This window comes from Manis javanica, chromosome 4, assembly GCF_040802235.1.
Source record: "Manis javanica isolate MJ-LG chromosome 4, MJ_LKY, whole genome shotgun sequence".
NCBI lineage: Eukaryota > Metazoa > Chordata > Mammalia > Pholidota > Manidae > Manis > Manis javanica.
Window position 1 is genome coordinate 112088702 of NC_133159.1, and position 23873 is coordinate 112112574.

At 44.9% G+C, this 23873-nt stretch overlaps 1 long non-coding RNA gene across 2 annotated transcripts; it reads right to left on the reverse strand.

Moving 5' to 3' along the window:
• Positions 1-1386: 1386 nt before the first annotated feature.
• Positions 1387-23654, reverse strand: LOC140848732 (uncharacterized). Of its 2 annotated transcripts, none has more exons than XR_012129845.1 (4): positions 23465-23654; positions 15470-15586; positions 4137-4185; positions 1387-1701 (listed from the first exon to the last, which is right to left on the reverse strand). It is a non-coding gene; the product is annotated as an uncharacterized lncRNA (long non-coding RNA). The 2 variants fall into 2 exon arrangements; XR_012129844.1 differs by lacking the exon at positions 23465-23654 and adding an exon at positions 15780-16061.
• Positions 23655-23873: the final 219 nt, after the last annotated feature.

Here is a 23873-nt window from a genome sequence, read left to right on the forward strand (position 1 = left end):
TTGTTCACTTCATTTCTTTCTACTCCACACGTGTCTCTCAAGACCTCTAGCCCTACTGTCATTCTTTCACATTCTCAAATGAGCCTTGTCATAAGCAATTATCTCCATCTGGGACATCACACCTTTCTTCTTAGCCCTCCATGCTCTTTAGTTCCTAATTAAACTTCAGGGATTGGACCTCATTTCCTCCAACTTTGTGAACTAGGCCGAGAGACCTGCCAGGTGCCCTCGTAACGCCTGGGCCTCCACCCCACCATGGCGCTGGCCATACTTTATCGTTATTGCCTGTCTAGCTGTTGTTCTCCATCAGCCACTTGGAAGCTCCATAAATGCCAGGAGCATGTATATCATTTATTTCTAGTGCTGACACACTGATGTAGCCCATTAAATATTTGCCAAAAATAAACCCCTCCTGTAGGCCCTTTCAGATGTTGGATTGAAGGATGAGGGGGTGGGAAGGGCAGAGACAACCATGGCCCTGCTGGGGTGTCGCCGTCCCACACAGACCACTGCAGAGGACTGCAGGGAGCTCACTTACAGCTCAGTACCCGCCAGTTTGAGGTGAGGGACTTGACTTGGGCACAAAATTTAGGGAGGTACCAGAAAGCTTAAGATAAAGAATATTTTAATAAATGTGAGAATCATGTTAGAGCTGGAGGCAAAACAAAAATCAGGAAAAATGCTGATCCTATTACTTAAAATCATATATTTTGTATATTTTGTTCTTCACAGAGTTTTTGCATTTTGATTTTTTAAAAAAAATATTGATCAAAATAGTATATATTTTTCTGATTACTGAGGATTTCTTGACATGCTTTTAAATTTTGTACCTCAAGTTCATCCCTCACCTAACTACAGTCCTGGCTCTAAAATACCTATAAGGTGTTTTGCCACACTCTGATGGGAAGGCTTTTTCTGTTTCCATGTTCAGTGTGTGTGTTGTTGATTGTTTTATTCCTGGCTTACTAAAAAGATTAGGAATGGTTGTTGAAGTTTAACAAGTGCTTTTTCAGCATCTATCATGTAGTATGATCACATTGTATTTCTCCTCTAACCTAAGACTGTAGTGAATTAAATGGATAACAATAAGAAAATTTCTCCTCAATCTTCTGTTAACATATATAAACAATAAGCCTATCTATGTATCAATTATTTTCTGTCATTTGGACTATATCCTTATGTCAAATCCCTTAACATTCTCATAAATGGAAACAGTGTGGGTTACCGTTTTATTTTAAACTTTTCCCAAATGAAGCACTTAAAAAAAATGCCATTATCAATAGCAACGGTTTTCCTTCACAAGGGGGAACCGGCACGTTTCCGCTTCCGAGGGCCTCTCTTGTTTTCTGTCAGTCTGCATGTGAGTGAGGGGCCGGCAGTACTGTCAGCTCTGTAACTGTGAAGCCTGATGGGAACTTGCACTGTGCTTCATGGGAGACAAATAAAACTCTCCACATACGACAGGATTCTGTCAGAGGCATTTACTCTTGCAGAACCCCCGACATGTCTGTGTGCTGCGCAGAAGGAAAGGTGGAGCTCAGGGATGAGGAAAGGCAGACCACGTCTTCTCTTCCTACCTTGGCTGAGCATGCGGAGTACAGGCTGTTTGGTGACGAACGCACAGAGGGCGGCTCTAGCTCTTCTCTCTTTCTTTTCTAGGAGGATCTGTTGACTGCTGATGAATTAGGTCAGTGGGAAGTCCTGAGAAAGTAAATGAAATCACGCAGGAGGAATGTGGACAGAGGCTGGGGAGGTGGGCTGAGACTCCCATGTGAGCTCCGTGAGAGCAGGGCCTCTCCTGGCTTCGGGCTGCATCTGCCTCACTGAGGTTAAGGCCCAACCCAGGACGACTCAATAAATACCTCACAATGAATGAAAGAACAAGGCACAAAATCCTGCCAGACCCCACATTGAGGACTGAGATAAGGAGAGGAACATGAGGAGTGATCAGACAATCCAGGGACATGGTGTCATGAATGCCAGTGAAAGAATGTTTTGAGTGGTGGGGAAAGAATGTTTTGAGTGGTGGGAAAAGACAACATTGTGTTAAAAGTTGTAGCAGCTACAATACAGTCAATCGGCAGTAGAAAAGAAAAACATCACAGCAGTGACTTAAAAAGCAAGGGTTTTGATCCTGTTGTTGTTTGGTACATGGCAGGATGTTGGAAGGGGCAGCGGCATCACAATGCCATTAGAGACCCAGCTCCTCTCTCTCTCTCTCTGTCTGCTGTTCACAGCGTGTTAGACAAGGTGGCTGCTGCCCCTCCAGGGCCTGTGTCCACTTCCACAGCAGATGGAGGGGGAATGGGCACAAGGGTGAGGGGCAGGCCAGCTGAGTCTGTCCGTTTTTCTCAGGAACACCAAAGTTTTCCCAGAACAAATTTTATTTTCCTCTCTTCTCTTGATGAGATCTAGGTCATATGATCCATTTTAGATCAATTCCTGATCAATAGTTTTGAGGTTCCATCACTGTTTTAATCAGATTCATTCTCTGTGGATGAGGAAAGGGCCTCTTCCTGAGATCACAGGGTCTCTGATGGTGACTGAAAAAAATGGGATTCTGCTGGAGAGAAGGAGGGAGAACTCAGGCTGGGTAGGTGTGCGTCACAGAGGTGACCTTTGAGAAAGACTCAGAGAAGATGGCCTGCATTATTCGTGGGGCCCAGTGCAAAATGGGAATTTAGAGTCCTCATTTTATTCAGAATGTATTAAGTATTTCAAGACTGCAGCAGTGTAGCATTAAAGCAAGCATGGGGACTTTCTGGGTGCAGGGCTCTGGGTCACTGTACCCATCTCGTGTCCATGAAGTCGCCCCTGGACCAAAGCCATCCACTGAGCTGGGCATTTGGGAGACCACTGGTCATTTCAGGTGAACTGGGAGGGAGGGGAAGAGCCCTGAGTCAATAGAAGGTGAGGAAGTAGAGATGGCACCAACACTCCCTAGAGAAAATAGCCATGGTGTAGTAGGAGAAAGCTGGCTAAATAGGGAAGGAGCGAAGAGAGTGGGCTGAGGCTGCCTGTGCCCAGCAAACTGCTGCCCACACAGGTTCTGTCTCTCTCTCCCCAGCTCTCACGGGAGCCTGGGGGTGACTTTCACGTAGGGCAGGTAGGTGAGGGGTGGGGCTGAGAGCTCCACCCAGCCTTCCTGGAGGTACATGCCACCGAATCCGGTCATGGAAGCAGAGGAGAGAGCCCTGGGTCTGAAGAACTACTCGGCTCAAATCCCAGTTCTGCTAGGGAGTAGTGAGACTCTCTCACTGTCCACAGAGGAGAGCAAAACAGGGTTCATATGCGGGGGACTTGCTGCAAAGGGAAAGCAGGGCTGTTGTCCTTTGAGCAAACACCCTCGCATAAGGCCTGGGCATCCCCCTCCAGCGCTACTGACCCCAGCCCCTCAATACTAATTTTAAGAAGGGGTGTCAATTTTAAGAGGTTCTATAATTACATAATGATGCTGTCAATACCAGTGGTGGGTGGGCTGGTGCAGGGAGGGGAGGGGAAGGAAGAGGTAGATGAAGGTAAACCCACTCGGTTCGCTCCCATCTCCCCCTTGCCAACCACTGGAGACTTGGGCTCAGGGTTTATGCCACTCGGTGATGTGAACAGTGCTTTGGTGATGTCACCCCCTTCAGTGCCAGGACATAAATTTCACTTCCCAGAAGGTGCAGCAGACAGTAGCTTCTGGGCAAACAGTGACGCTAGCAATAAATATTGGCAGAGGAGAGAGACCATTAATGGAAAAGCTCTGTGAACCTAGAGCAGCCAGGCTGTAAATCCCAAAAGAGAGAGGGACTTAAAACTTTAGATAAGAAAACATTCATCAGAGGCAAGATAAACAACTCCAAAGCCCATCTGAAGCAATCAGCTATTAAAATCTAAGTATTAAATAAAAACCCCATCTAACTGAGGTAAGAAACCATGGAAATGAGGCAGGAGCCCCCCCCCCCTCCCCCTGTGGAAAGAAAACTCCCTAGTTCAGGCTCAGGGCTCAGTGGCAGGCCAGAGCAGCATGTCATCCCTGAGGACAGGGAAGCAGAGTCAGGACAGGGGCAGCGGCAGAGCCTCCGCCCCTGGGCCAGGAAGAGGGGTGCAGCCTGGGAAAGCAGCAGTGTCAGACCACACCTGATGGCGCTTACCTGATGGCTGCAAAAGCTGCAAGTTGGAAGGGAGGACAGAAGAGTTCATCTGGAAAACAGAAAAAGAAACATCGCAAGCTTATATAAAGGTCAGAAGTGTCCCCTAAATATGGCTTGTCAACAAAATACATTTGGAAATTGAGTTCTATGGTATTTTAAGGAATTTAATGGGAATTTCATTTTATATTCTCAGCAGTGAGTTCACTTCAAACACTGACTGGCTGCAGGAGGACAACTAAGGCTTGTCTTCATCCTGCAAGATGTCTGGGCATCTACTGCTTTGGAACACATTGATTCTTCTCAGAAGGTGATGCCGGCATCTAGGGACAAAATCTTGGTCTACTTGACTTAGGACACTGCAAGCCACTCCGTGACTGGCCACAGTCAAGCGCAGGCCCATGGCAGAACTACATGGGGGAAGATGGCAGGACTCCATAAGGTGATGGCACGTCCACAAATTCCTAGGCCCATTCTTTTGGAATGTTTGCACTCGGGGTATTACTCTTATTGTCCCCATTGTCCCTTCAAATGAGGAAACAGAAGTTCAGAGAGGTTAGGTGACTTGCTTAGGGTCACATAATCTGGGGCCTCTTGTTTCAAATCTCAAGCTTTTGTCATTTCACTACAAGGCTGTGCCAAATTCCAACTCAGCATTAAAAACTTTCAGTGGGAATACCCCTCCGGAATAAGACATCGAAATACATACAGGGAGGTGTGGAGATTCCTTGGGGATCCCAGTGAACCCTGACACTAGACCCTATTCTAGAATTGGCCCCCACCAGCTGGACAGGAGGAGCACCCTCTTAGGTCTGGAGCCCACCTTTCCCAGGCCGAGTGCTGGTCTGAGGGGGGGGTGGTGAAGTTGAAGGAGGGTGCTCAGGCTATGGGGTGTTTGCTCCGACTGCAGATCCCGATGCAGCCCATGAAAAGTGGGCCTGAGAACCATCATTGCAGAGGTCTCACAGGCAGTCAATGATAAAGCAGGCCTGAGAAGCTCAGTGGAGGACAAGGACCAGGTCATATTCATCTTTACATTCCTCCTGTGGGGCACATGTGTGACATTTGCAACCCTCAATGCTTGTTTACTGACTAATGAACAAATGAACTTTGGATAAATACCCATATCTGAGTCATGGCTCTGCCACATGAAGGCCATGTGACTATAAGCAAATCTCCAAAGCTCTCTGGACTGTAGTTTCCTTAGTGAGGTGAATTATCCCTCATGGTGCTGTAAGGAATGAATGAGCAGCCTTATAAATTAAAATGCACTAAAAAGTGTAAAATTCCAGGTGGAATCATTGCTAACATTAGAAATCCTTTTCCTGACCCCCTGCTATATTTTTTGCTACCCAGTCTCTCTCTCAGCTTCACACTAATTTACAGCCTCCCACCCTAGCCTAATATGCACTGGCGTGATGGGGGGTGGAGGAGGCAGAAAGATAAATCAGCCTCAAGTTACTAACAGTCTACACATCTCTCTCTTACCTAGAAGCAGCAATAGGACTAAAAGTGAGTCAGCAATTACCCTGGCAACCTGGAGACTGGCTGCCTCACACCTTGGTGTCCCGAACAGTGGCCATGTATTAGGTAGGTCTGTGAGTGTGTTAGTGTGTATGTGCGTGTGAGTGTGCATGTGCGTTCATGCACACATACCAGGGAGGAATGTGGGTTATTCAACTGTTGAGGCACTGCACATCCCAATGGCTTTAAGGAGACCAAAATGTGAAAAGCTATGCTTACTGCCATTGGAAACGAGAAGTGGCCTTTTTTGATACATAAAACCAGGGGTCCGTAAACTATAACCCAAACACCAAATCTGGCCTGTTGCCTGTTTCTGCGAGCTCATAAGGTAAGAGTAGCTTTTACATTTTTAAATGGCTAAAAAATCAGAAGAATATTCCATGACATGTGAAAGTTGTATGAAATTCAAATATCAGTGTCCATAAAATAAAGTTTTATTGGAACATCTCCAGTCCTTTGTTCACATATAGTATCTGTGGCTGCTGTAACTGCTGGAAGAGAGTGCAATAGAAATCATATGGCTCCCTAAGCCCATATTTACTATTTACTTAATAGGGAAATATTACTATTGGGCCCTTTATAGGAAAAGTTTGCCCTTCAGTTAAGCAAGCAGGCCTTCAATTCAACACACTTTCAGTGCTATGTCTCATGGCAGGCTCTGGGCTCATCCCGGGGGGCACCCTGATGAATGAAGTGCTGCCTCTGTCCTCGGGAGGCCCAAGGTCTAGCACTCAGATTGAACACCTAGTTCCTGGAGGCACCAGATCCATCCTGGGACCCCAGTTTGCATAGAGATCCCAGTTTGAGATAATGTGGCTCCTGCAAGGGGCCCTAGCCACTCATGATACCACCGAGGGCACAATTCCAGAGCAGCGAGAGCTGATCCCTGAGGTGTAACCAGTTGTCCTGTGAGTACCTGGGTGTGGGCTGGCTCTCAATCCAGGTGCCATCCTGCACCAGCCTGTTCTGCCTGCCTCTGCAGACAGGTAGGGGAGACCCAACGATGACAGGCAGGAGTCATCTGTGCCAGATCTCCAACAGTCTGTGGGGCACCCGCCCTCTGTGTATCACTGTTCCTTTAGTGAATTGTTTTATTGTTTTGCTATTACTGCTTTACTGTGGGTACTGCATGCACTCTGGTCCCTCCCTCCTCCTGCTCTCCCTGCTTCCCTCGGACATGTGGTGTCTCCTTCCCAAGGTGGACTTGCCAAGGCTCTCCTGATGCCACCTTTGGTCAGAGACTTCTCACAGTGGGCAGGGGCAGGGCCAGCAGCATTTAGCACCAAGCAAGAAATGGTGACAGCAAAGGAGTGAATGATAAAATAATGTTTAAAATGCCAGCAGCCTTAGTGTCTTAGTTGGAGAACTAAAGGATCCCTCAGCTAAGTGTGAGGAAGAAAGTCTACACTTACAGGTTATACAGGCCAAGGGGCCCTGTTTCTTTCAATGCCCAGCACACACACGGTGCTTGTCTAATGGGCTCTATGAACTGACCTCAAAGGTAATGGGTGGGCCTAACTTGGGTTTTGAAAATGAACCTTAGAAACTAAGAACATGAAAGAAACTCCTCTTGCTGCTGAATGGCAGGGACATGAGATGAAGAAAGGTCCCAAAGGAGAGAAGGGATTCTGACTTCCTTGAGTTCATTTGTAAAAGTGAATGGCTCTTCTCTAGAAGCCCTTCCCCACCATCTTCTGCAGCGAATTAGCTAGAACTGGGTTTTCCACTCATTCCTCATAGAATTGCTGGAAGGGGGAATGCATTCTCAGGATGGACTCAGATGAAATGCACTGACTGGTTTCACTCTAAACTCAACAACCACTAACCTCAAGAAGGCTCTTACTGCTGCCTTGCAACATACCTTATATCCCTAAACTACTGCTTCTCCAATTGAAGCTTATAGCCAAGTCAGCTGGAGGGCTTGTTAGAGCACAGAGCTTGGACTTGGTGCCAGAGTTTTTTTGTTTTTTTTTGTTTTTTTTTTGTTTTTTTTTTGAGAGGGCATCTCTCATATTTATTGATAAAATGGTTGTTAACAACAATAAAATTCAGTATAGGGGGGTCAACGCTCAATGTACAATCATTAATCCATCTCAAGCCTAATTCTCGTCAGTCTCCAATCTTCTGAAGCATAACGAACAAGTTCTTACATGGTGAACGAATTCTTACATAGTGAATAAATTCTTACATGGTGAACAGTACAAGGGCAGTCATCACAGAAACTTTCGGTTTTGATCATGCAATATGACCTATAAACAATCAGGTCAAATATGAATATTCGTTTGATTTTTGTACTTGATTTATATGTTGATCCCACATTTCTCCTATTATTATTATTATTTTTATTTTTAATAAAATGCTGAAGTGGTAGGTAGATGCAAGATAAAGGTAGAAAACATAGTTTGGTGCTGTAAGAGGGCAAATGTAGATGATCAGATGATCAGGTGTGTGCTTATGGACTAAGTATTAATCCAGGCTAGACAAGGGCATCAAGACATCCACGGATGCAGAAGATTTCTCTCAAAGCAGGGGGGGGTGAGGTTCTGAGCCTCACCTCTGTTGATCCCCAAATTCTCACCTGATGGCCCCCCTGCGACTGTGCCTGTCTTAGGTTGTTCCTCCCTTGAGGAATCTTACCCGTCTCTGGCTAACCAGTCATCTTCCGGGGCCATACAGGGAAATGTAAAGTTGGTAAGTGAGAGAGAAGCCATATTGTTTGCAAAGGTTAGCTTTTTACTTCTTTGCAGATTTATGCCCTGTGGCTTCTATGCCCAGCACTTGTCTCGAGGTATCTTTACCACCTGGAGGAATTATGATACTCGGTAAATTCGATATGAGGCACGAATTCTATTTAAGGGTTGTAATTAGGAAGGAAGAAGAAAAGCTATAGATGTAGCATATGAGGGAAACTTGGGAGGATTGATTATTTCTTTGACATATCTTCTTGTATAGTACCTTAAGTATGTATAGGTTTTAAACTACTAACTAATTTGCACACACATATTAACATAATAGGAATATGGTGACATAAACAAAGCAAATCTATAATTACCATCCATCTCCAGTGAAGCCAAGAAAACCGTTTAGGCACCCTAGGCATTTGTGAAAATTTATCTATGATATGATGGATATTGTCCAACTGTACTTGAACCATCAGACAAATTAAAGCAGCCCATTTCTGGGATCTGTTCACATCCCATATGTTCTTTTAACCATAGATAGTCTATAGTCATGAGATTTTGGAGTGCTACAACTTGCACCCCTCCCAACTCCTGGTTGAGTTCCAACAGTACAGATCCGGTCAAATTCGTTGTCTCACTGTATGCACATGCCAGCCTAGACATCTCCCTCCTCATTCTTATGGCAAGTCCAGGAGACGGTGGGCTGGATGCAGCCACAACCGCAGCATCGTCCGGATCCCTGTGGAGGCTTTTTGATGATCATCCCCCGGCACAAGTCCTCCAGAGAGTGCTGATGCCGGAAGCTCCTCCTCATATCGTATCTTAGTTCATTTTCTGGGTATCCAAGCTAGGCCTTGATCTTCTGCATAGAAACAAACAGACCCTTTGCCCACACTTTGACATGCCCTCTATACCACTGTGCAGAACTCATTGGAGGTCAGCACACAGTAACTGCTTTTTTTTTTTTTTTAAATTAAGAGAAAGGAATATTATCAGAAAAGAGTACCTCCATAGCTGATCATCTGACACCCTTTAAGTGATCAACATTAAGGATATTTAAAGCATGCGTTGATCTTTGATTTACCAATGGTTTTATCCTGTTAAGGAGTAATCCCCCTTTTCCTTCTTTCTTTCTTTCATTTTTTTTTTTTTTTTTAATTTTTAATCTACACTTACATGAAGAATACTATGTTTACTATGCTCTCCCCTATATCAGGTCCCCCCTAACAACCACATTACGGTTACTGTCCATCAGCTTAGCAAAATGTTGTAGAGTCACTACTTGTCCTCTCTGTGTTGTGCAGCCCACCCTCCCCTTGCTCCCTCCCCCCCATGCATGCTAATCTTAATATCCCCCTTCTTCTCCCCCCCCCTTATCCCTCCCTGCCCACCCATCCTCCCCAGTTCCTTTCCCTTTGGTACCTGTTAGTCCATTTTTGGGTTCTGTAATTCCACTGCTGTTTTGTTCCTTCAGTTTTTCCTTTGTTCCTATACTCCTCAGATGAGTGACATCATTTGGTATTTCTCTTTCTCCGCTTGGCTTATTTCACTGAGCATAATACTCTCCAGCTCCATCCATGTTGCTGCAAATGGTTGGATTTTTCCACTTCTTATGGCTGAGTAGTATTCCATTGTGTATGTGTACCACATCTTCTTTATCCATTCGTCTACCGATGGACATTTAGGTTGCTTCCAATTCTTGGCTATTGTAAATGTGCTGCGATAAACATTAGAGTGCATCTGTCTTTCTCAAACTTGATTGCTGCATTCTTAGGGTAAATTCCTAGGAGTGGAATTCCTGGGTCAAATGGTAGGTCTGTTTTGAGCATTTTGATGTACCTCCATACTGCTTTCCACAATGGTTGAACTAATTTACATTCCCACCAGCAGTGTAGGAGGGTTCCCCTTTCTCCAGAGCCTCGCCAACATTTGTTGTTGTTTGTCTTTTGGATGGCAGCTATCCTTACTGGTGTGAGGTGATACCTCATTGTAGTTTTAATTTGCATTTCTCTGATAATTAACGATGTGGAGCATCTTTTCATGTGTCTGTTGGCCATCTGTATTTCTTTTTTGGAGAACTGTCTGTTCAGTTCCTCTGCCCATTTTTTAATTGGGTTATTTGTTTTTTGTTTGTTGAGGCATGTGAGCTCTTTATATATTCTGGACGTCAAGCCTTTATCGGATCTGTCATTTTCAAATATATTCTCCCATACTGTAGGGTTCCTTTTTGTTCTATTGATGGTGTCTTTCGCTGTACAGAAGCTTTTCAGCTTAATGTAGTCCCACTTGCTCATTTTTGCTGTTGTTTTCCTTGCCCGGGGAGATATGTTCAAGAAGAGATCACTCATGTTTATGTCTAAGAGGTTTTTGCCTATGTTTTTTTCCAAGAGTTTAATGGTTTCATGACTTACATTCAGGTCTTTGATCCATTTTGAGTTTACCTTTGTATATGGGGTTAGACAATGGTCCAGTTTCATTCTCCTACATGTAGCTGTCCAGTTTTGCCAGCACCATCTGTTGAAGAGACTGTCATTTTGCCATTGTATGTCCATGGCTCCTTTATCAAATATTAATTGACCATATATGTTTGGGTTAATTTCTGGGGTCTCTAATCTGTTCCACTGGTCTGTGGCTCTGTTCTTGTGCCAGTACCAATTGTCTTGATTACTATGGCTTTATAATAGAGCTTGAAGTTGGGGAGTGAGATCCCCCCTACTTTATTCTTCTTTTTCAGGATTGCTTTGGCTATTCGGGGTCTTTGGTGTTTCCATATGAATTTTTGAATTATTTGTTCCAATTCATTGAAGAATGTTGCTGGTAATTTGAGAGGGATTGCGTCAAATCTGCATATTGCTTTGGGCAGGATGGCCATTTTGAAGATATTAATTCTTCCTAGCCATGAGCATGGGATGAGTTTCCATTTATTAGTTTCCCCTTTAATTTCTCTTAAGAGTGACTTGTAGTTTTCAGAGTATAAGTCTTTCACTTCTTTGGTTAGGTTTATTCCTAGGTATTTTATTCTTTTTGATGCAACGGTGAATGGAATTGTTTTCCTGATTTCTCTTTCTATTGATTCGTTGTTAGTGTATAGGAAAGCTACAGATTTCTGTGTGTTAATTTTGTATCCTGCAACTTTGCTGTATTCCGATATCAGTTCTAGTAGTTTTGGAGTGGAGTCTTTAGGGTTTTTTATGTACAGTATCATATCATCTGCAAATAGTGACAGTTTAACTTCTTCTTTACCAATCTAGATTCCTTGTATTTCTTTGTTTTGTCTGATTGCTGTGGCTAGGACCTCCAGTACTATGTTAAATAACAGTGGGGAGAGTGGGCATCCCTGTCTGGTTCCCGATCTCAGTGGAAATGCTTTCAGCTTCTCGCTGTTCAGTATAATGCTGGCTGTGGGTTTATCATATATGGCCTTTATTATGTTGAGGTACTTGCCCTCTATTCCCATTTTGCTGAGAGTTTTTATCATGAATGGATGTTGAATTTTGTCAAATGCTTTTTCAGCATCTATGGAGATGATCATGTGGTTTTTGTCTTTCTTTTTGTTGATGTGGTGGATGATGTTGATGGACTTTCGAATGTTGTGCCATCCTTGCATCCCTGGGATGAATCCCACTTGGTCATGGTGTACAATCCTTTTGATGTATTTTTGAATTCAGTTTGCTAATATTTTGTTGAGTGTTTTTGCATCTACATTCATCAGGGATATTGATCTGTAGTTTTCTTTTTTGGTGGGGTCTTTGCCTGGTTTTGGTATTAGGGTGATGTTAGCTTCATAGAATGAGTTTGGGAGTATTCCCTCCTCTTCTATTTTTTGGAAAACTTTAAGGAGAATGGGTATTATGTCTTCCCTGTATGTCTGATAAAATTCTGAGGTAAATCCATCTGGCCCGGGGGTTTTGTTCTTTGGTAGTTTTTTTATTTCTGCTTCAATTTCGTTGCTGGTAATTGGTCTGTTTAGATTTTCTGTTTCTTTCTGGGTCAGTCTTGGAAGCTTGTATTTTTCTAGGAAGTTGTCCATTTCTTCTAGGTTTTCCAGCTTGTTGGCATATAGGTTTTCATAGTAGTCTTTAATAATTCTTTGTATTTCTGTGGAGTCTGTCGTGATTTTTCCATTCTCATTTCTGATTATGTTGATTTGTGTTGACTCTCTTTTTCTCTTAATAAGTTGGGCTAAAGGCTTATCTATTTTGTTTATTTTCTCAAAGAACCAGCTCTTGGTTTCGTTGATTTTTGCTATTGTTTTATTCTTCTCAATTTTGTTTATTTCTTCTCTGATCTTTATTATGTCCCTCCTTCTGCTGACTTTAGGCCTCATTTGTTCTTCTTTTTCCAATTTTAATAATTGTGATGTTAGACTATTCATTTGGGATTGTTCTTCCTTCTTCAAGTGTGCCTGGATTGCTATATACTTTCCTCTTAAGACTGCTTTCGCTGCATCCCACAGAAGTTGGGGCTTAGTGTTGTTGTTGTCATTTGTTTCTATATATTCCTTGATCTCTATTTTGATTTGTTCATTGATCCATTGATTATTTAGTAGCATGTTGTTAAGCCTCCATGTGTTTGTGAGCCTTTTTGTTTTCTTTGTAGAATTCATTTCTACTTTCATACCTTTGTGGTCTGAAAAACTGGTTGGTAGAATTTCAATATTTTGGAATTTACTGAGGCTCTTTTTGTGAGCTAGTATGTGGTCTATTCTGGAGAATGTTCCATGTGCACTTGAGAAGAATGTATATCCTGTTGCTTTTGGATGTAGAGTTCTATAGATGTCTATTAGGTCCATCTGTTCTAGTGTGTTGTTCAGTGCCTTTGTGTCTTTACTGATTTTCTGCCCGGTGGATCTATCCTTTGGGGTGAGTGGTGTGTTGAAGTCTCCTACAATGAATGCATTGCAGTCTATTTCCCTCTTTAGTTCTGTTAGTATTTGCTTCACATATGCTGGTGCTCCTGCATTGGGTGCATATATATTTAGAATGGTTATATCCTCTTGTTGGACTGAGCCCCTTATCATTATGTAGTGGCCTTCTTTATCTCTTGTTACTTTCTTTGTTTTGAAGTCTATTTTGTCTGATATTAGTACTGCAACCCCTGCTTTCTTCTCACTGTTGTTTGCCTGAAATATGTTTTTCCATCCCTTGACTTTTAGTCTATGCTTATCTTTGGGTTTAAGGTGAGTTTCTTGTAAGCAGCATATAGATGGGTCTTGCTTTTTTATCCATTCTATTACTCTATGTCTTTTGATTGGTGCATTAAGTCCATTTACATTTAGGGTGACTATTGAGAGATATGTACTTATTGCCATTTCAGGCTTTAGATTCGTGGTTACCAAAGGTTCAAGGTTAGCTTCTTTAGTATCTTACTGCCTAACTTAGCTCGCTTATTGAGCCGTTATATACACTGTCTGGAGATTCTTTTCTTCTCTCCCTTCTTATTCCTCCTCCTCCATTCTTCATATGTTGTGTGTTTTGTTCTGTGCTCTTTTTAGGGGTGCTCCCATCTAGAGCAGTCCCTGTAGGATGCCCTGTAGAGGTGGTTTGTGGGAAGCAAATTCCCTCAGCTTTTGCTTGTCTGGGAATTGTTTGATCCCACCATCATATTTAAATGATATTCGTGCTGGATACAGTATCCTTGGTTCAAGGCCCTTCTGTTTCATTGCATTAAGTATATCATGCCATTCTCTTCTGGCCTGTAGGGTTTCTGTTGAGAAGTCTGATGTTAGCCTGATTGGTTTTCCTTTATAGGTGACCTTTTTCTCTCTAGCTGCCTTTAAAACTCTTTCCTTGTCCTTGATCCTTGCCATTTTAATTATTATGTGTCTTGGTGTTGTCCTCCTTGGATCCTTTCTGTTGGGGGTTCTGTATAGTTCCATGGTCTGTTCGATTATTTCCTCCCCCAGTTTGGGGAAGTTTTCAGCAATTATTTCTTCAAAGACACTTTCTATCCCTTTTCCTCTTTCTTCCTCTTCTGGTATCCCTATAATACGAATGTTTTTCCTTTTGTATTGGTCACATATTTCTCTTAGTGTTGTTTCATTCCTGGAGATCCTTTTATCTCTCTCTATGTCAGCTTCTATACATTCCTGTTCTCTGGCTTCTATTCCTTCAATGGCCTCTTGCATCTTATCCATTCTGCTTATAAATCCTTCCAGGGATTGTTTCACTTCTGTGATCTCTTTCCTGACATCTGTGATCTCCTTCCGGACTTCATCCCACTGCTCTTGCATTTTTCTCTGCATCTCATCCCACTGCTCTTGCATTTTTCTCTGCATCTCATCCCATTGCTCTTGCATTTTTCTCTGCATCTCTGTCATCATGTTCATGATTTTTATTTTGAATTCTTTTTCAGGAGGACTAGTTAGGTCTATCTCCTTCTCAGGTGTTGTCTCTGTGATCTTTGTCTGCCTGTAGTTTTGCCTTTTCATGGTGATAGAGATAGTTTGCAGAGCTGGTACAAGTGACCGCTGGAAGAGCTTCCCTTCTTGTTGGTTTGTAGCCTTTTCCTGGGAGAATAGCGACCTCTAGTTGCTTGTGCTGAGCAGCTGTGCGCAGACAGGGCTTCTGCTTCCTGCCCAGTTGCTTTGGGGTTTATCTCCGCTGTTGCTGTGGGCTTGGCCTGGCTGGGGCTGTTCCTCCAAAGTGGTGGAGCCCCCCTTCGCAAGGCGCTGGTTCCTTGCAGGTGTGGATGTGGTCTGGATGTTGTCCTGTGTCCTGTGGTCTCTATTTTTGGAAGATTTTTCTTTGTTATATTTTCATAGCTCTATGTGTTTTTGGGAGGAGATTTCCACTGCTCTACTCACGCCGCCATCCTGGCTCCGCCCCCCAGAGTTTTTGATCCCAGAGGTCAAGAATGGGGCCTGAGAATTTGCATCTCTGACAAGTTTTCAGGTGACGCTGATGCTGTGGGTCTCAGGACCACAGTTTGGGAACCACTGCCTAATCACTGGTTCTTACTGTCCTAGACATCATCAGCCTCTCCCCTTTTCTCATCAAACGTCTAACCTGGATCTCAATCTCAACTGAAATCTTGCCTATTTCACTGAAAGCAGAAGACAGCCCACTCCCACCAGCACATCTAACACTGTTCTTGGGCACTTTGCTTTCCCAGTTACTAAGGCTCACTCACCAGGATCCTGTTTAAGGCCATCATTATATCTGTGCACTTGACCTTCTCTCCCCCATCCAAGGACTTCACTCCAAAAAATGTTCCTTCACCAGCAAACATGCTCTGTTACTTTCCATCCTAAAACAAAACAAAAATTAACAAAACCCACAAAAATTCTTTGGACCCTAAGCCCTCCTCCACCTCCTCCACCATTACCTCAATTCTGTTTCCTTTCCCAGCAAAATTCTTAAGATCTCTATACTCACCACCCCCCTTGCTTCCTTTCTTTCATTCTCTCTTGAACCCCATCCAATCCGGCTTTTGTTCCCACCTCTCCATTGAAACTGCTCTTGTCAAGGTTAGCGAGGACTTCCTGGTTCCTAATTGCAGGATGAAGTCTCAGTTTCCACGTTACTCAGCCTGTTTGCAGCATCTGGCACAGCTTGTCGCTTCTCCCTTGGAACGCTCTCTGTTGGCTTCTGACCATTGCTCTCTCTTGGTTCTCCTCCCTTCTCTCTGGCTGGGTTTTTGCCGAGTTTCCTTCATTTCACTGACCTGTAAAGGTTGGAGAGTCCTGAAGCTCAGATCTCTCCATCTACACTCTCACTTTAGGTCATTTCCTCTCGCGTCAGGATTTTAAATGCCACCTATATGCCATGACCCCCAAATTTATATCTTCAGCCTAAATCTCTACTGAATTCCAGACACATGTAGCCCATGGCAGGCGTCTCCAGATATACAATGGGTATGTCAAAATTAGCATCTCCAAAACCGGTCTCCTGCTTCTTCCCCAGCAACACAACCCACATGTTCACCAAGTTTTTCTTCCGACTCATAGCAAATGGAGGCTTCATTCTTCCCGTTCCTCACACCCAAAGCTTGGAGTTATCCTGGATTCTACTCTTTTCTCTCACACATCCCACCCAAGCCATCAGCAAATACTATTAGGTTTGCCTTTAAGTGTATCCAGAACCTGATCCCTGATCACAGCTTCTACTGATGATTGGTCCACGCCATCTCATTTCCCACCTCCACTGTTACAAAAGCATCTTAACTAGTCTTCCTGCTTTTTCCCTTGCCTCCCAGTCTCCCACCCCCATCTATTTTCAAGGCAGCCAGCCTGAGAAATGCCATTAAAATGCAAATCAGACGATGGCACTCTTCAGGTCAAAATATCACTTGGAGCAAAAGCCAAAATGGTTACAAAGGCCTGTGAAGGATCTGGCCCTGGATGCATCTCTCACATTACCTCCTACTCCCCTTCTCGCTTCTCTGCAGCTGCATTGGCCTCCCTGCAGTTCCCTCGCCACACCAAGCTCCTGCTCCCCTTTAACTTGCTGTGATTTTACCAAGCGTTCCCCTCCTGCAGAAATCTCTGGGCCTTGTTTCTTTAGGGTTCTGCTCAAACTGTCCTGATTAGTAACGCTTTCTCTGACATCCCTAAATGAAATGGGAATAAACCTATAGTCTTCCTTCCACCCCATTTTCTCTTCCCCTTTACCCACATTAATTTTCTTACAGCACATATTAATACCTGACACATTATATAGCTATTTGCTTATCATATATCTCTGCCCCTAGAATGAATGCAGTATGAGGGCAGAGAATTTGAGCCCATAGTGGGCACTCAATAAAATTTGTAGAATTAAGTAACAAAAAGGGGAGACCCCACAGTAAAGCAACAAATTGGCAAATAATTTATACTTTGGACTCTTATGAGTCAGATTAGTGGTAGTTAGTTCTACAGAGGCCTATCAGCTCTGTATTTCCAGACTGAGCTTCTGAATCTGCGAGGCCAAGAAACAGACTCTGGGCTACATTATCCCTCTGTGGGTGCTTGTCATCCTGAGAGACCAAGTCAGCTAGCTGCCCTCAAAGGAGCCCCATCTCCTCTTAGAGTCCTCAAGTCCTGGGTACTTAGTATTTAAGGAAACTTGGGGAAAATTATTTTTCCAATGTAGGTAATCCCTTCCTGATTGATCAAGTTCACAAGCACTCATTTTTGTACATTGTTTTCTAAAAGCTGGCCACACACATATACCCACAAAGAAACCTACCTGGCAGAGTTTATTCCTATCCTTTCCTGCCACAAGATAACACAAACTACCTGATTTGCCAGGTCATGTTGATGACTGTGCCTAGTCATAGTCTAACCACCTGGATCTTGACAAGAAAATTGACTTTTCTTTCAAGAGGCTTCACTCACTCTTTCACTGGCATGGACGTGGCTTTCCTCTTTCCTGAGAGCCAAAGCTTTTTCTCATCCTCAGAGAATGGTGTTCTTTTGTTAAAAATATAAAATACACATCCTGTGAAAATGACAAGAATTTCCACAAGGAGTTGTCTCACTTGGAGCCTTGCCAGAATGGCATTTAATCCATGCCTGCACTGCTGAAAGAGCTGAAGTGACCTCCCCAGGTGTTTTTTCTCTTCTATGAAAGACTGCTCTTGTGGTTTGGGAACAATCCAGTAGATATTGAGATTGGCTATTGGAGACAGTGGACGTGAGTCAGGGCAGCAGCCTGAACCACGCTTCACTCCTCCACTGAAGGAGATTAAATGGATTTACCTGGAGAAAAAGCTAAAGCAGGAAGTCTGGGCTGCTGGAAGGGGTCAGGGAGACTTTCATTATCTTACCAATGGTAAGCATAGGTGGAACTGGTTTGGAGCAAGTCACCTGAAAATAAGGCCAAATTCCAAACCCACTGGGTGAAATCTTTACTGACTAGATCATTAACTCTCCACAGTGGAAAGAGGAAGAAAAAAACTCCTTAGGCAAGAAACTAAGAGACAGTTGGGGGCATTTCCTTTTGTAACCCGTGAAGGAGACCAGTGTGAAGGAGGTAATTAACACCTGCATTGAAAATAGCAGCTTCATCCAGTCTGGAAGTGGGTCCAAGGTTGTGAAAAAGGCCTGGGGCCACCCATTGGTAGGAGCCAGGAAGGAAATTTACTCCTGATACTTGAGTGATTAGAGTTTGTTTCCTTTTACTTGTGCTTGAGTTGGGTATTTCAATATTTTTTAACAGATGTAGAACTAGTAATAGGTGAAAGTTCTTCATAAACTGCTAAAAGGTTTTTACAAAATATATTTTGTTATCTAGCTTTATTATCCAAATTCAGAGTTCATGTGTTAAAATGCTCAGGTGAGTGCACGTGTTACAGATGGCTTAGTTAGAGCCCCAACTCTGGAAAGTCCTTATAGCTGCTATGCCTGGGGACCTCTGCTATGGTGCCATCAAGATTCAGGTGTCCAGGAGGCATTAACACTCAGAATTTAGCTCAAGAGTAGAGCTTGTTAAACTGTACTGTGCCTTGGGATTACCTGAGCAATCTTGTTAAAATGCAGATTCTGATTCCCTGGGTCTGGGGTGTGGCTTGAGATTCTTCATCTCTAATAAGCTCCCAGGTGCTACCTGTGCTGCTGGGCCAGAGACTGGCCACACTTGGAGTAGCAGGGTTCTGGGCTAGGCAGTGTGCAACCTCAGTTCTCTTTCCAGAGATAGAGTTTCCAAGCAGGTGGATTCTATGTGTCACTGGTTAGATTGACTGTCTGGAGCAATGGCTCTCAGTGTGGTCCGGGGACTAGCAGCGGGGGCAACACCGGGAACTTGTTAGAGATGCTGATTCTTGGGCCCCTTCCTGAGGGTTTCTAAACCAGAAACTCTGGAGGTGGGGCCTGTAGTCTGTGTTTTGATAAGCCCTGAATGTGATTCTGATGCCCACTAGCTTTGAAAACCACTGCTCCAGCACATTAAAATCACCTAAGGAGTTAAAAAAATCAAGACCTGGGTCCCATCTCAGAGAAACTAACTTACTTAGTAGGACCCAGGGATATTTTAAGGGCATCCACGGAGATGCTAATGTGCAGTCAGCAATGAGAACACCTGGGTTAGAAACAAGTTCATTGTGCTCATGTAGGAGAGTTTGCTGTAAAGCATCTCAGTGAACCCACCCCAGGCCAGTGTAGGTCTGGATGGCTATCTGAACAGTGTGCCCCTCGGATCTCCAGGTGACCGGGTCAGAGAGTGTGGACAATGCATAGCTGTCCTTCTCCTCAACCTGGCACTCAGCCTCATCCCTGGCTATCCTCTCTCTTTTTGTTCCCTATGTGCTCTGGCTAGAATGCCGCCTGCTCTACTGTCACCAAAAGTTTTACTCCTTTAAAGGCTCACATCACACCCAGATCTTCAGAAATCCCTTCATAACCCACCTCACCAGATTGGATTTATCCTTCTATTGAAATCATGGCATATTTCTGCAGTTTTTATTTTCCTGTATTACCTACTTTCTTGACTCTTCCATTCCACTGAATTGTAAACTCTCAGACACCACAAACTTGTAACACTTAACTTTGTATTGTCCTCCTTCAGTATAAATGCCACACTGTGAATTTAGTAGGCAGTCAATAAGTATCTAATTGAATCTGGGGTCAGACACTTGGATTTGAGCTTGCCTTTGGAATTTGTATCTGGGAGTCCCAGATTCTCGAATTTCTCTTGGTCTCACTTATCTTATCTGTAAAATTAGAATGTTGAACTAGATGATCTTTAAGTTCCATCCAAACCTCAGATTCTAGTCTTATCTCTAGAAAAATAAGTCTAAACATGAAGTCTGGCAACACTAAGTGTAGCTGGCCACTGGGTTAGAGATAAAATTTTAGATCAAATTCTCCAAGCCTCCTCCCATAGAGAGGTGTGGTCTATTTCCCATCCCGTGCTTCTGGGCAGCACTGTGACTTGCCTCTGACAATAACAGACTGTAGGTGAGGTGACACTGTGCCAGTTCTGGGCATGAGTGCCTAAGGCAGGGCTGGGGTGAGGTAGGGTGAGAGAGGGTGAGGAAGACACCGGGAATGCTGGACTCCAAAGAAAGGTCTTTGATAGGGTCTAGCAGCTTCCACTTGATGTGTCCTGGAACGCTTGTTCTGAGAGACCTGAACTGTTATGTAGGAAGTCTATATGTAAGGTGAGACTAGGCAGAGAGGCCTTGAGTCTATGGAGGGAAGGAGCACATGGAGTCCAGCCTTATAGCCACACTGCCAAGGTGCAGGGTGTGTCAGTAAAACTGTTTTGGCCCTTCAGATCAGAAACCAACCAGGTGAATACCACTGAGCATTCCAGCTGATGCCACCTAGAACAGGAGAATCACCCAGCTGAGCCCTGCCCTCATTTCTGATCCTCAGATTCACAAAACCTCACAGACTGGTAGCTGGTTACTAAGTTTAGGGTATTCTCTTATGCAGCAATAGATAACCAGAACACTGTGCAAATAGCATTATCCCTGTTTGTGAAATCCTGTGCAGTTTAACATGCAAATATCTGGTACACATTAGAGAAAATATATACAAATACACACACATACACACACACATGATAAGAGCCTATGGAAGTGCAGGAGAGTTTGTGCTATTCCCACTGACTGAATTCTTGAATCAATTAAATGGCTTGTTGATATTTTTCTAGAGCAAAATGCACAGCCACTAAAAACCAGGGCCTCTTTGAGAGCTGTGCTCAAGGCCTGTGACATAGCTGTGAACAGCGCAATGTCAGGACTTGTTAAGTGGCTGTAGATAGAGCCAGGGAATTGTAGTGAAAGTTGGAGAAGGTGGAGCCCTTACAAAAGAGGGCTTTGTCTGCTCTTGAACACAGTGTGATCACTTCCTCAGGTGAAGTTTTCTATTTAGAAATTTGGAAAGGGGGATTTTATTCCCTCCTCTCTCCAGCTAATTTAAACCTCCTCTGGTCCCAAGGGAGATTTTTGGTGCAGTATAAGGACACCTTCAGAATCAGTCTCTTTTTCTGAGCGTGCTTCTTATGTAAATACTGCATCAAATAAATTTCCCTCTGCTTTACACTTTTAAAACCTGCCAAATAGAAACAGAGAAAGACACCCTGAAAATACTTTGGGTTTCATCTATTTTCTGTTTTTACCTCAGGCTCCCACATTTGTTATTTTTTATCCTTGTTCTTCAAGTCAAACATATTTTAAAACCAACCTCTGTTGAACCGGGGGAGAAAAAAAACCTGAGAAGCTGATTCCTGTACATTGACGTTGCTCCTAAATACCAGAAATACAAGGTACTTCATAACGATCTAATAATCCTCAAAATGCCGCAGTGAAGTCAGGTGGCCAGAGCAGGGGAGTCGAGGGACATTTAAAGAGGCCCCAGATGAGACCCCTCTCCCAACTCCCCTCCATGCCAAGGGCTTCTGAAAGCGGCACCGGGGAGAGTGAGGAAAATGGCCTGGCCCTAGGTCTCTTTCAAGAAGGTTTTCTTTTTTTCCTGACTCCCTGCCGCCTCCATACCACCTGCTCCTAGGTAGCTGTGGCCACAGAGTTTATGTCTGTGGCCCATCGAGGGAACCCCATACTGCAACTATCAGACTGTCACATGACACCTTAGTGTATTGATTTGTTTACACCTATTTCCCCACTTACGAACATAAGCAGAGGAGGACCATACATCTCATCACCATAACCCTAGACACAGAAAAAAAAAAGAAAAGAAAAATACACTTAATGAATGACAGATTGAGTGAATGGGTTTGAAGTCCAGCCCAGGCACTTACTAGCAGCATTTCCTTGGGCAAGTTATTTCATTTCTAAGAAAACTGTGGTTTCCTTCTCTGAGATGGGTACCCCCATGGTAGCTGTGAGGAGTAACAGGGTAATAAAATTTCTGACATGTGTGGAGAATGCGCCAGGCACACAGTAGGTTCTCAACAAGTTTCAGATGCTCTTCTTCCCCAGACCCACCTCCTAGAGCCATGCGCACTGATGGAAGGGGCTTTGCCCACATGCATCTGGGGCCCCCACAGGCCTTGCTGTGCCAGTCCTGCTCCACATTCTTAGCTGTCACATCAGTTCCCTTAAGAACTTGTCCTTTAACATGAGGCTGAGATTCTTTTTAAAGGCAAATCTTGGGGAGAGATGAGCCAGGGACCACTTCAGGCTGTTCCCTGTCACTGAAACCTCAGTGTGAACTAGTCCCAGAGCCTCTCAGACACAGTAGAGCTGAAGTGAGGTAGGGGGGCAACTGGGTGCCTGAGCAGGGCTGCTGGTGGGTTAAAGAGAGAGGGTGAGGCGAACATTGGTTGAAAGGAAATGTTGGGACTCTGAAGAAGAGAAACCAGGAGGGCTGCCTGGTATGCAGGAAAACATTGCAAAGTCAGAGAGATCAGGTTCAACTCCGAGCTTTCCTGCTCCTGCAAGGGTGACTGTGAACAAGTTACTTAACCTCTGTGACCTGTAGTTTTCTGATCTGTAAAACGGGGTTAATACTAGCTAATATAGGGGGGACTCTGCGGGTAAAGAGTGGCTATGTAAAAAGTGCTTAGTAGATGGTCGATATTCACGCGTCAGGCGCCCCCAGGACTGCGCGGCTTGGCTCCACCGCTGGGCAGTGGCCTCTCTGCGGCCCGTCGGGACTGTGGCCGCATTTCCCTTCCCTCGCTTCAATTTCTCCAGCTCTGCTCTTGGCCCGGGGCCAGCTGTGACCACAGTGACAGCCACCTGAATAAATTATGAGAGAAGCCATCTTCTCCATCCCCAAATCCCGAACCGGAGGCAGAGGCGAGTACAACAACATTTCATTTCCGCGGAGGCGCTCGGCCTCAACCCCCGCCCCAGGAAGGACACGGCGACAACAGCCCACCATTCACCGGAGAGCCGGCAGGAAATCCCCGGCTGGCTGGCGGGGCAACTCCGCGGGCGCGGCCTCCCCCGGGGCGTCACTAAAACCAGGCCGGGCTCCCTCCCGCTGCGGCGAGTCTCCAGCCCCGCCGCCTTCTCCTCCGCGCCCGCCCCGCTCCGCAGGTGCCCGAGCTCCAGCCTCCGCCTCCCCGCCGCTCCTCCCCCACTTCCTTCCTCTTTCCCTCCTCTTCTCCCCCTCTCTCTTCCCCACGTTCCTCCCGGCCCTCCGCTCTCTGCTCTCCCCACCCCGATGGCCTCCGGGGTCTGGACCTCCCCAGGGGAAGGCTGTGCCCCCGACAGCGATCCCAGCACCCCGCTGACCTTTTCTCCCTTTGCAGTGAGAAGGAACTGGAAAGACATCTCCGTCGCTGGCCAGGGCTGGCTTGTCCCAGTCGGCCTGCATTGCGCTATACCCGGTCCCTGGGCCCTTCCCCTGGGCATTCCACAGCCCGGGAACTGCCCTATGTGCCCAGTCTAGGCTGGTCCCTGTAAACTGGACAGACTCGGTGCTCTCCAGATACCACCTCTGAGAGCCATATGCTGGGGGAAAAGCGAATTGTAACAAAGCAAAGCCGCCTTCCCTTCTGCCAGCTTTCTTCTGGGTACAGAAACAAGCCGATAGGCCTCAGATCATTCAATGCGCCCAGCTGAGGAGGGGGCAGCAGCGCCGGGCCCACCCCTGAGGTGGGACTGGATGGGGGCGACCCACACTGAGCCTGCTGGTCATTCT